The sequence below is a fragment of the Stigmatopora nigra genome, chromosome 2 (assembly GCF_051989575.1).
Source record: "Stigmatopora nigra isolate UIUO_SnigA chromosome 2, RoL_Snig_1.1, whole genome shotgun sequence".
Classification (NCBI taxonomy): Eukaryota; Metazoa; Chordata; class Actinopteri; order Syngnathiformes; family Syngnathidae; genus Stigmatopora; species Stigmatopora nigra.
Window position 1 is genome coordinate 8,373,038 of NC_135509.1, and position 10,177 is coordinate 8,383,214.

The 10,177-nt window shown below is 40.5% G+C and overlaps 2 long non-coding RNA genes across 2 annotated transcripts in view; one reads left to right on the forward strand and one right to left on the reverse strand.

Annotated features, from left to right (window-relative positions):
* LOC144215615 (uncharacterized) overlaps positions 1-9,505 on the reverse strand; it is a 29,286-nt gene extending 19,781 nt beyond the window's left edge. The window contains exon 1 of the long non-coding RNA XR_013330459.1: positions 9,196-9,505. This is a non-coding gene — a long non-coding RNA (uncharacterized LOC144215615). The remainder of the gene's footprint in view (positions 1-9,195) is intronic.
* LOC144215607 (uncharacterized) lies at positions 6,985-9,678 on the forward strand. The gene is made up of 3 exons (XR_013330457.1): positions 6,985-7,473; positions 7,577-7,709; positions 9,213-9,678. It is a non-coding gene; the product is annotated as an uncharacterized LOC144215607 (long non-coding RNA).
* Positions 9,679-10,177: the final 499 nt, after the last annotated feature.

The window sequence follows — 10,177 nt, forward strand, 5'->3', positions numbered from 1 at the left end:
ATTTTCTGAACCGCTTTATCCTCAGGGGGGTGCTGGAGCCTATCCCAGCTGTCTCCGGGCCAGAGGGTGGGAACACCCTGAATCGGTGGCCAGCCAATCACAGGGCAGAAGGAGATGGACAACCATTCAGACTCAGACCCATACCTAGAGGCAATTTAGAGTGTCCAATCAGCCTAGCAAGCATGTTTTTCTTATGTAGGAGGAAACCATATTACCCAAAAGAAACCCACAAAAGCCCTGCTAGAACATGCCACACGGGTGGACCGACCTGGACTTGAACCCAGGACCCCAAAGCTGTGAGACCGAGGCGATAACCACTAGCTTCATGGGCCGCCCCATTGAATCATGTGTCCTTGCCAATTTAACATTTTTTTTGTGACCTTTACAAAAAAAACCCTCTAAATACGCACACTTGAATTGCTGGCGTCGCATTGGACGGAAGAAAAATGGAGAAGCAGACGTTATGCTAACCTTGACATCCATCAGCCGCTACCATAAAGCAGTCATTTTTATTTTTATTGGCTAACACGCACTTTATTACTCTTGCAAAGCCAGACCACTTACGCCAATTATGGTGGTCTGGCAACACTCAGCGTCTGTGCGACGGAGATTATTGGAGCAGAGGGAGGGGGAGGAGCCAAAAAGTTTGTCAAGTGGATGAAGCGCCTGACATTTGACATTCCAAATTCACCATTTTTGTTGTCGTGCTGACACATTATTTTAATACAATTTCGATTTCTATATCTAATATTTCATTCTAGGCTATTTGACTGCAAAAGTATCAATATTCAGTTATGTATTTGTTTTTTGGTGGCCCTAAATTTGATTTAATGAAGTATATTTTGTCATTAAGCAGCCATTGAAGTAAATAGATGTCCAATCCATTTCAAGTGAAATGGTTATTATACCACTTAAATGGATTGGAACCGGAAATTTAAACTACTTTAGGTAGTATTGGGGAATATTTGGGTATTTTCCTTAACTCATTGGCTGCCATTGATGTTTACTACAAAAGTCCAATCCATTAGTGGGCACATTGGCAGCAGAAAAAAATCTCTAAGTGGGATACTGAGTATAATTATATACCGTATATACAATACGGTACACACATCTATTGTATATGTCCATGGCGAGTCCCCTTAGGATGCCACAGGATAATCATTAATCAGCGTCTAATTACCAAGCTGGGGTATTCCCAGGGATGTCAAGGTGCACAAAAATACGCACATACCACAATATAGCTAAAAAGTACATGCCAAACTAGGGGGAGATACTACAAGTACAAGTAGAGTAAAGTAAAAGTACTGTCTGAATGTGTTTACCCTTGGCCTCTGTGTGAAAAACATCCAGCTCATGAATCTATGCATGGCAATATGTAGCCAGAAAGCGTGCCCTGATTAACATTTCATATTTAGCATTTTAGCGTTCACTTTTTAAATGCGGCAGGTGCGGTCAGAAAAGGCGAGATCCCGCGCCACCTGCTGCGATTCAGACGCCGCTGCGGGGCGACTCCTGCTTTTGACATTGACGGCGATTGACGTCCCATCCATTTTGACTGGGAATTCTAGTCTGTTGTTGTCAATGGCAACCAAAGATGATGTTTTACTATGAGTTCTCCTAGTTAAGAATGAATGGACAGGATACCTATAGTTATGGGAATTGAGTAGTATTGTTCTAAAATATTATGACATAATTGTTAGATAAAATTTGAAAATGTGAACATAGGAAGTGAAATTAAATTAGAAAAAGCGAATTGGAACAATGCGGATCGGTTGAGGTGCACTCACTAGGGTCACGGGGGGTGCCGGAGCTGACTTTGGGCAAGAGGCAGGGGACACCCTAAATTTGTGGCCAGCAAATCACAGGGCACAAAGAGACAAACAACCATTCATGCTCACACACAACCTAGGGACAATCTAGAGCACAGGTGTCAAAGTTGTGGCCCGGGGGCCAAATCTGGCCCGCCGCATCATTTTATGTGGCCCAGGAAAGTAAATCATGAGTGCCGACTTTGTGTTTTAGGATCAAATTAAAATGAAGAGTATTGATGTATATTAAATTTCCTGTTTTTCCTCCTTTTAAATCAATAATTGTCATTTTTTAGTCAATTTCTTCTGTTTTTAGTTCAAAAATCATTTTGTAAAATCTAAAAATATATTTTAAAAAGCTCAAATAAACATTGTTTTAGATCTATAATAAACTGAATATTCAGGCCCTTGATCTAGAGTGCCCAATCAGCCTACCATGCATGTCTTTGGAATGTGGGAGTAAATCGGAGTACCCGAAGAAAACCCATTCAGGCCCGGGCAGAACATACAAACTCCATACAGGTGAACCCACCTGGAATACGAACCCAGGTCCCCCACTGTGAGGCCGACAGGCTAACCACTCATCCGCCAATCCGCCGCTGAACCAAATGTTTGAATAAAATACTACAAAACGTTGTATTTTTTTCTAGCGTTATGTTGTTGGAGGTCACTAATAGCTGATATTTTCTTCACGAGTCCCCAAGCAATCAAGTTATTTTCTAGCCATGCTCTGCACTTTTTCCTCTTTTCTGACCGGAATGACCGTTTTGTTTTTCTGTTTCGGTAAAGCGTCACAAATGGCGCCACGGTCACTACTTTTTGCTGAACCTAATGCTACATTAGTGCAGCTCTCAGTGAATCACGGCAATCAACTGTCACTCAACGCAACAACGTGTCCACGAGATAAGAAGAGTGCTTCAAACAACTGCCACCCCCTGACACAACATCTCAATTCAGCCCACCTGTCTTCCGTACACTTAAAACATGAAAGCCAAAACGTACTAACAATTTTGCCCGAGCTCGCTTTGAGAAAACCGAATGTCACGCTGTGTGTAGAAGCCAATCAAAGTGGAGCGTTTGTGAGAGTCGCGGGAGGGTTTTGGCACCTCCTCAAATTTTTATGAGTGGAATTAAATGCATTGTTGCTCGGCTAGTTTAGAAGACTGAGAGTGAATGAAGGAGGTGGAGAGGGAAAGCATTAAATGTATCTTTTTTTTTTACGATAAGTCGCACTAACAAAAGAATGCACTGTGAAGGAAAAAAATTAGGGAACCAAAGACAAAACAAGTAGCTGTTAATGTAACTTATTGACAGAAATAAAACATATATAAGTCTTTACTCGAGTATAAGCCGCAGGACCAAGCCAAACTATGGAAAGAAATGTGACTTATTGTCGGAATTCAAAATAAAATATGGACGAAATGGTAGCACAACTTTGCTAATAGCCTGATAGCAAAAGTGGGAGTAGTAGCCCAAAAAGTATTTTGTACTTCAAAAGCATGACTCAAGTAAGAGTAGTAGTCATCACAAAAATTTAGTGGTGTACAAGTAAAATGATTTGATGAAAAGAATACTCAAGTAATAAGTAACTGCTGATTATGCCTGATTTTATTTTGAAAAAAAAAAGTATTTTCTTAGCACAAGCCCATCTATATTAAATGGTATTGTTATACTTGAATTACATGATCATATCAAGCTAAATTAAAATAAAAACAAGGAGGTATCAGTACAATTTTGGCTACATTTTGGCAGTTGGGTATCAGAAATGGAATACAAAACCAAATGCGAGGACTGCATATTTCTGTGACCAAGATAAACGATTGGGAGGAACCAAGCAGTTGCTTGTTCTAAAGGAAATTGACTTTGCTGCCACCTTCTGGCCATGTAGGAATAAATTAAGGGTATAATCTGCACTTGGGGGAAAAAGTCAGAAAGTACACTAGTAGTACTGCAATGCTTTAGGCAGGGCAGCTCCACACTGTCCTGATGGCAAACCTCTGCAGAAGATTAACTAGATGACGTTATTGCTATTAAAACACAGCGAGGCAAAGAGGAAATAGAAGCGCATTGCACAATATTGCTGACAGTCATGTCGAAGCAGCATGCAAAGATGTTTGTCTATTAATATCTGCGGGCTCTCCACGGGTTTGAGGCAAAAACAAACAAACCAGCGTTGATAGAATATCAATCTGCCTTCTTCTCCGTCCCCAGCGGTGGGCTTTCCTGACGACTTGCCACTTTTGTTTTCTTTTCTACTCTTTTTTTTTTTTATATTCCAGGTAAGTATTTTATCATCCAAATCACTATTTGTTATTATCACAACTCTTTCAGTGGACAGCTATTGAAAAATGTACATTTGAGACATTTAACCCTTTACAGAGCAAGTGCATTTATCCTTTTCATGCATGAATTATGATTATTTTTCTTAAATATTTGTATTACACCATACAGGTCTCAAACCTGTGGCCTCGGGGCCAGTTATGGTCCCTTGGAACCTTTGTCAAGGACAGTGAACAACTTGAGACATCCCTAAAGACACTCTTGGGCAGAACTACGTGCATTTATTGTGACTTTTCAGTGTATTTAAGATGGTTGCAATGCAAACAAATACCCCCCACCCATAAAAAAAATGGAAGAGCTCATCTTTCTATTTGTTTGCATGCGACAGAGGCCCATTTGTTGCCGATTGTATTCCATCAGACTCGGTAATCCTATCTCACTTAGCCACGGGGATATTTTCATTCTTCGCTAGGCTCGGTGGCGTTCCCATCTGGGAGCGCTACAAGCGTTTACCAAGAATGGTATGGATAATTCAGGATTATTCATGAAACATTGAATCGGGATGAATTATTCAGGCACTGTGTTTAACTCATCGTGCGTCCCCGCGGCGTTGTAAAGCGCTTCGGGAAGCTGATGCTAACTCGCTAACGTCCTGCTGTTACCCGTTCCGTATATTGACTTCCCTTCAGTTATTATTAGCTAATGCTATTATCTGCCTTCCTATTGTTCAGCCTTTTGTATTCATACATCTTGACTGAAATGAGCATTGATGCTATTTGTTAGCCTGTCAATTGGATATATCATTTAGTAACACTATGCACTTTACACCAAAAACCAATATGAAGTAACCCAGTATAGAAAGGGACGTAAAATGGGCTCATGAATACCCCAAAATTAGCTGGAAGTGACATATTCAAGTTAATATCTGTGCATAAATGTTTTTTCCAAATGTATGTTTTAATAAAAACACTAAATAGAGAAAAATCCCTAATAGTAAAAACAAATAACGTCATTGTTAACAATCTTAGAGATATTAAGGTTGTAAAAACCACCCAAAATAGTGACTTTCCTAAAAAGGCCTGAAACTTGCACCCCCCTCCCTATGTTTATTGTCTTTGGTAATTTTGCGCTCTAAGGATTTTGTGCCGTGATTTACAGGAGGTCGGGCCAAAACTGCTTATTGTCACCATCCGTAATGGATGCCGGCGTCTGCTCTTAATTTCTGCAGATATTGCTGCTTGTTATTTTCAATCCCCCGCGGCCATTCCCGCTAATGTTTTCCAAGTTTCCCACTGCGTTACATTTCAGCCATATGGATGCCAAATGATGCAATTAAAAACACTGCGTAAACCTTTTAAAATCATCACTTAGCGGGGAGAAAGAGATTTGGGGACTAGATTAACCTCTGTACACTGTTTGACCCTTGATTATGTCACAGTGCCATGGACGGAAATAGCCGTCCACACCGTTTGAGCTAGAAGGGGTTAACGGGGATCATTCGACCGCAGGTGGCTCCTCCCAGTTCAAACAGTTTGGACGGCTATCCCCGTCAATGACAGCCAATGAGTACATACTTTATATGCGGTTAGTTTATCTTCGTATAGTATTTTTCCAATGCAATTCACCATTCAGATACACATTTTCATGAGTAGTTATGAAATTATACATTTATATATATAAAAAATAAAAAAATAAAATATATATATATATATATATATATATATATATATATATATATATATATATATATATACAGAAATATAAATTTATTTATATTATATATAGTATTTTATATATATTATATATTTTATATTATATATAAAGCACCTTCAGGATGCAAGTCATTAGCAAGGCCAGTAGATGGCAGCGTTAGTTTATGGTTGACGCTGGAACGTGCCACTCTCCTTCAACAATACTAAACGAGTTCCATATAAAATACATATAAAAGTGCCCTTTTCAACAATATCTTTAGAAATACAGTAATTGAAAAAATGTTAAGAAATAATCTATGTAATTTGGATAGAAATGTAAAAAAGAATGCTAAATAGGAATTAAGTGGTCTACATAAGACCGCAAAAGACAACAAAATAACAGGCACAAAAACAATACTTTTTTGTAGTCATACAAACACTTGGGAGATTTTAGGGTGCTTAATCCTAATCTGGTTTTAGTTTTTTCCCTGTAATCCCTTGTTACATTTCAAACACTCATACCTACGCACAATTTAAACTAAAGCATCTATTCAACTCAGCACGTATGGTTTAGAGATGTGGGAGAACCCAGAAAAAAATCCACCCAGGCACGAAAAGACCATGCAAACTGCAGAGAAGCAAGGCCAGTACCGATCGGGTATTGAACTCTTGATTGGTCTGTGTTGTGGCCAATTGGTGTTCATGTTGTGGCTATTTCAATTCCTGATGAGGCTATTTCCATTCCTCTTGTGGCTATTTCTATTCCGATTGTGGCTATTTGCATTTGTGTGTGGTCCAATTTGCATTGTTGATTCCGATTTGCAACTTGTTTAGAATCAGTGATGGTGTTGAGACAATTAATATTGATGCTTCTTTTTCAGTTTGCAACGCATTTGTATATCACACTTTTGTTGACTTTGCCCAAAATCAGTACCCAAAATGTGTGTAATACCCCAGGTAAAACCAATAAAACTACCAAAATTTCCAAAATCTCTTCTCTCATGTTGAACACCACTCGACTAAAACCAATGAAACATAGTCACTCTCTCAAATACTCAACGTATTGGACCAATGGCTATACAAATGTCTCTTTTTTCTCACCATAATGTTGACAACCATTCACACGCTCATAGACAGACAATCTCTTTTTTTCTATTTTTATCCCCTCTGGTGCTGTTTGTGTTCCTCGTCTGCAGGCGGTGGCGAGCAGAGCTGCGGGCGTCTCTCAACACGCCCACCACCCTCTCTCCCTCTCTCTCTCTCTCTATCCCTCCCTCCCTCTCCCTCCTAAAAATAGCCCCAAGTCGTGATCAGCCCGTCCTTGGCAGAGCGAGACTGCATCATTGCTTGATGGAATTGATGGTGGGTGGGTTAAGAAAAGGGGGGGCAGGGGGGCTTTACTGACTGGATCCAAACACAACGAGACCCCCAGTCCCTCACCACCACCACCAGCAGCAAGCCAAGCCAACCCCAGCGCAAACTGAATGAATGTGTTGCTATTTTGGGGAGCTCCCGTGTTTCCAGGAGAGACCTAATGACGCAATGACGTCAATGCGGGTCAATCGCAGACTGGAGGAATTGAGTGGCGAGGGGGCGTCATGTGTATCCTTCAAGAAAGGCTGCCGGGAGGGAAGGGGGGGCGCGCGGAGGGTCGTACGTGTTGCATCAGCGACTGCACGCGTGCGCGCACACAGGTGTGTACGGACGCCAACGCACGTCGTTTTTTTTTTTCTTCTCCCACCGAGTTCATGTCAGGAATCTCATTTGCATTGTCCGTCTCTCTCCTTTTTTTCCCAGAGGCTTCTTTTCTGCCATCCAGAGGGAGGTAAGACGTCCGTCCGTCCTTCCCCGCATTCGACACACGCGCAGCGTCGTTGGAGCGGACGTGAAGATAGATGCGCACCGGGATGCTCGTGATGTCGCTGTGCGGGTTAGTGTCATTATTCCATGGTGGGAAAAAGCGCATGGTAAATTGTTGGGCTTCGGAAACTTTCAATTTAGCCTTTTGGTCCTTGCGTTAGGTTATTCTGGGGTGTTTACTTGGATTTAATAGGACATTTTCTGCATTTCAATTTGATGTCTTTTGACATTTTTTCCATGTAGTGCTTTTTAACATGTAAACTGATTGAAATCAATTTATTTTCAGTATGTTTTATTATCCTGAGAGCTATTTTATTACTACTCTAAAGCACGTTTTTCCACACATTGGCCAAGGGATGTCTTAAAAAGGAAAGCACACACACACACAAACACACACACACACCAACACACGAGCGTGTAGACGGACACACACAAACAGCCATGGTTCTATACGAGGGGATGTTAGGGCGTGTTCCAGCCGGTACATGAGGGGCTGCTGCATGTTGAGAGGATTTCAGAACCACGGACAGCTCAACTGCAAGTTGCTCCCCATTTGACAAATAGTCTCTATTTCATTGTCAATAAAATTGGTGTGTTATAGTTAGCAAACTGGCTAGATGTGGGAACCTCTTGGTACCCCTCACCATACCATACCATTTGTGATATAGTGATCACCATAATGATTATTTCGCATTTTTTCCAACATTAGTTCGGAACTCATTCTACAGTGTTTAATTAACTAATAACAATAACCAACTAATACCAAGAAAAATGGGCTCTATTCGGCCTTGTTGCTTTGAATTGAGATGAGTTCATCTCTAGTAGATGTCCAATCCATTTGAAGTGGGAGTCGGCAGTAAACAAATGAATGTTCATTCGCCCCCACCCATTTCATTTCAAATGGTGGCGGACAATAAGATCATTTTGGGGCATTTTGAGTCATTTTCTGTTGATTTTGGTCACTTTCTGGTGAATTTGGGATATTTCCGGGTCACTTTATGTTGAATTTGAGGCATTTACAGGCCAATTATTGATTTGGGGTCATTGGACAGGAAGTGACCTAAGAATGTTTGGAGAAAATGAGTAGGCAGGGGCCGTTTTGGAATGAGAGGATGACAGACAAAGCAAAAAAATAAAAGGTATTTGTAAAATTTTAGGATTTTATCTGCTCTGATGCATCCCTGATGCAAATACTCCATTGTTGTATACATATTACATTCCTTGTCAGTAAACACCCAATTCATCTCCAAAATGACGATTTCGTTTTTTTAAAAAGTCCTATGCAATGTGATTTCTTAAGCCAAAACTTAAAGAAATTACTCAAATTTGGAAAATGCATCATGTCAAGCCTATTTTTGAAGGATATAGTGTTAATTAATGCAAAGCTAGAACACATTTGAATGCAGGAACAGATCAACTTGTCTAATGTCTCAAATGTTTAGATTTAGACAAACATACATAGGCATTTGCAAGTTCACTTGGATATAGAAATACTGAGCGATACAGATGAAATATTACTACATGTGGAAACTTCTGATTACAATGATAGTACTCACTAGTTTGTCGTCCCCAGGTGGCGTTGATGTTGTTGACATTGCTGGCTGGAAGTTGATCTTGCTGCTAGAGTCAAGAATCTGGTCATCTTTTCTTATTTGTAAACTTACTGTTCTATTTCTTCTTCCTCTTTTCATTTTTTTCCATTTTCCCCTTTTGTGTTTCGATGGCGTCCTTATTCGCCCAAATTGTTTTACCCTCGAATTCCAGCATACTCCCCACACGTGCGCACGAAGATGGATTGAGCCAATGTAGTAGAAACTGAGGGGGGTGTTTGAGACTCGGAAATTAAGAAAAGTATTCTGGTGGCATTTTAGCTAAATTAATTTCACTAAAGGTATCATTAATAAAATAAATATATAAAATATAGAAGGACTATTATCAGTGTATGAGTTATTTTATGGGTCTTTAGTAACTTGAAACGATAGGTGGTTATCTATTATAGTCGCTAGCTAGTATGATTGTTGGAATGGTTGGAGCCAACATTTGGTTGTGACGTTGTGTTTGTGTGTTTCAGACGATGCAGCGGCCATAAAGTGACCCTCACCTATTCTTTTCGGGTCTTTTTGCGGTCTGGGCTTGCTGTCAAATGGAAGTAACCAGGAAGCCCTTACCCCAAAAAGCATCTGCAGAGGATACTGACGCCCTCCTTTGCAAGTGATACCACTGCCATTTCTGTACTGCTTACCCCAAGAGGGCAGCGGGGGTGCTGGAGCCTAACCCTGCAGCCAGGCACACACTGAACGAACTGGTCATCGTCAAATTAAGGTGCCCAAATAGAGAACTTTTCGCAACAGTTTAGCGCCCGCTCAAGCTAGTGGGTCATTTTGTATTTTTTTTTAGCTGATGCGACTTATACTCAGGTGCGACGTATAGTCCGAAACATACGATAAGTGTTATGTTCACTTTTTGGGTGATCTTAATGGTTTTATTGCACTTGAAAGTGTCAGAACACTGTTTTTGCATCTTCAGTGCATATGATTC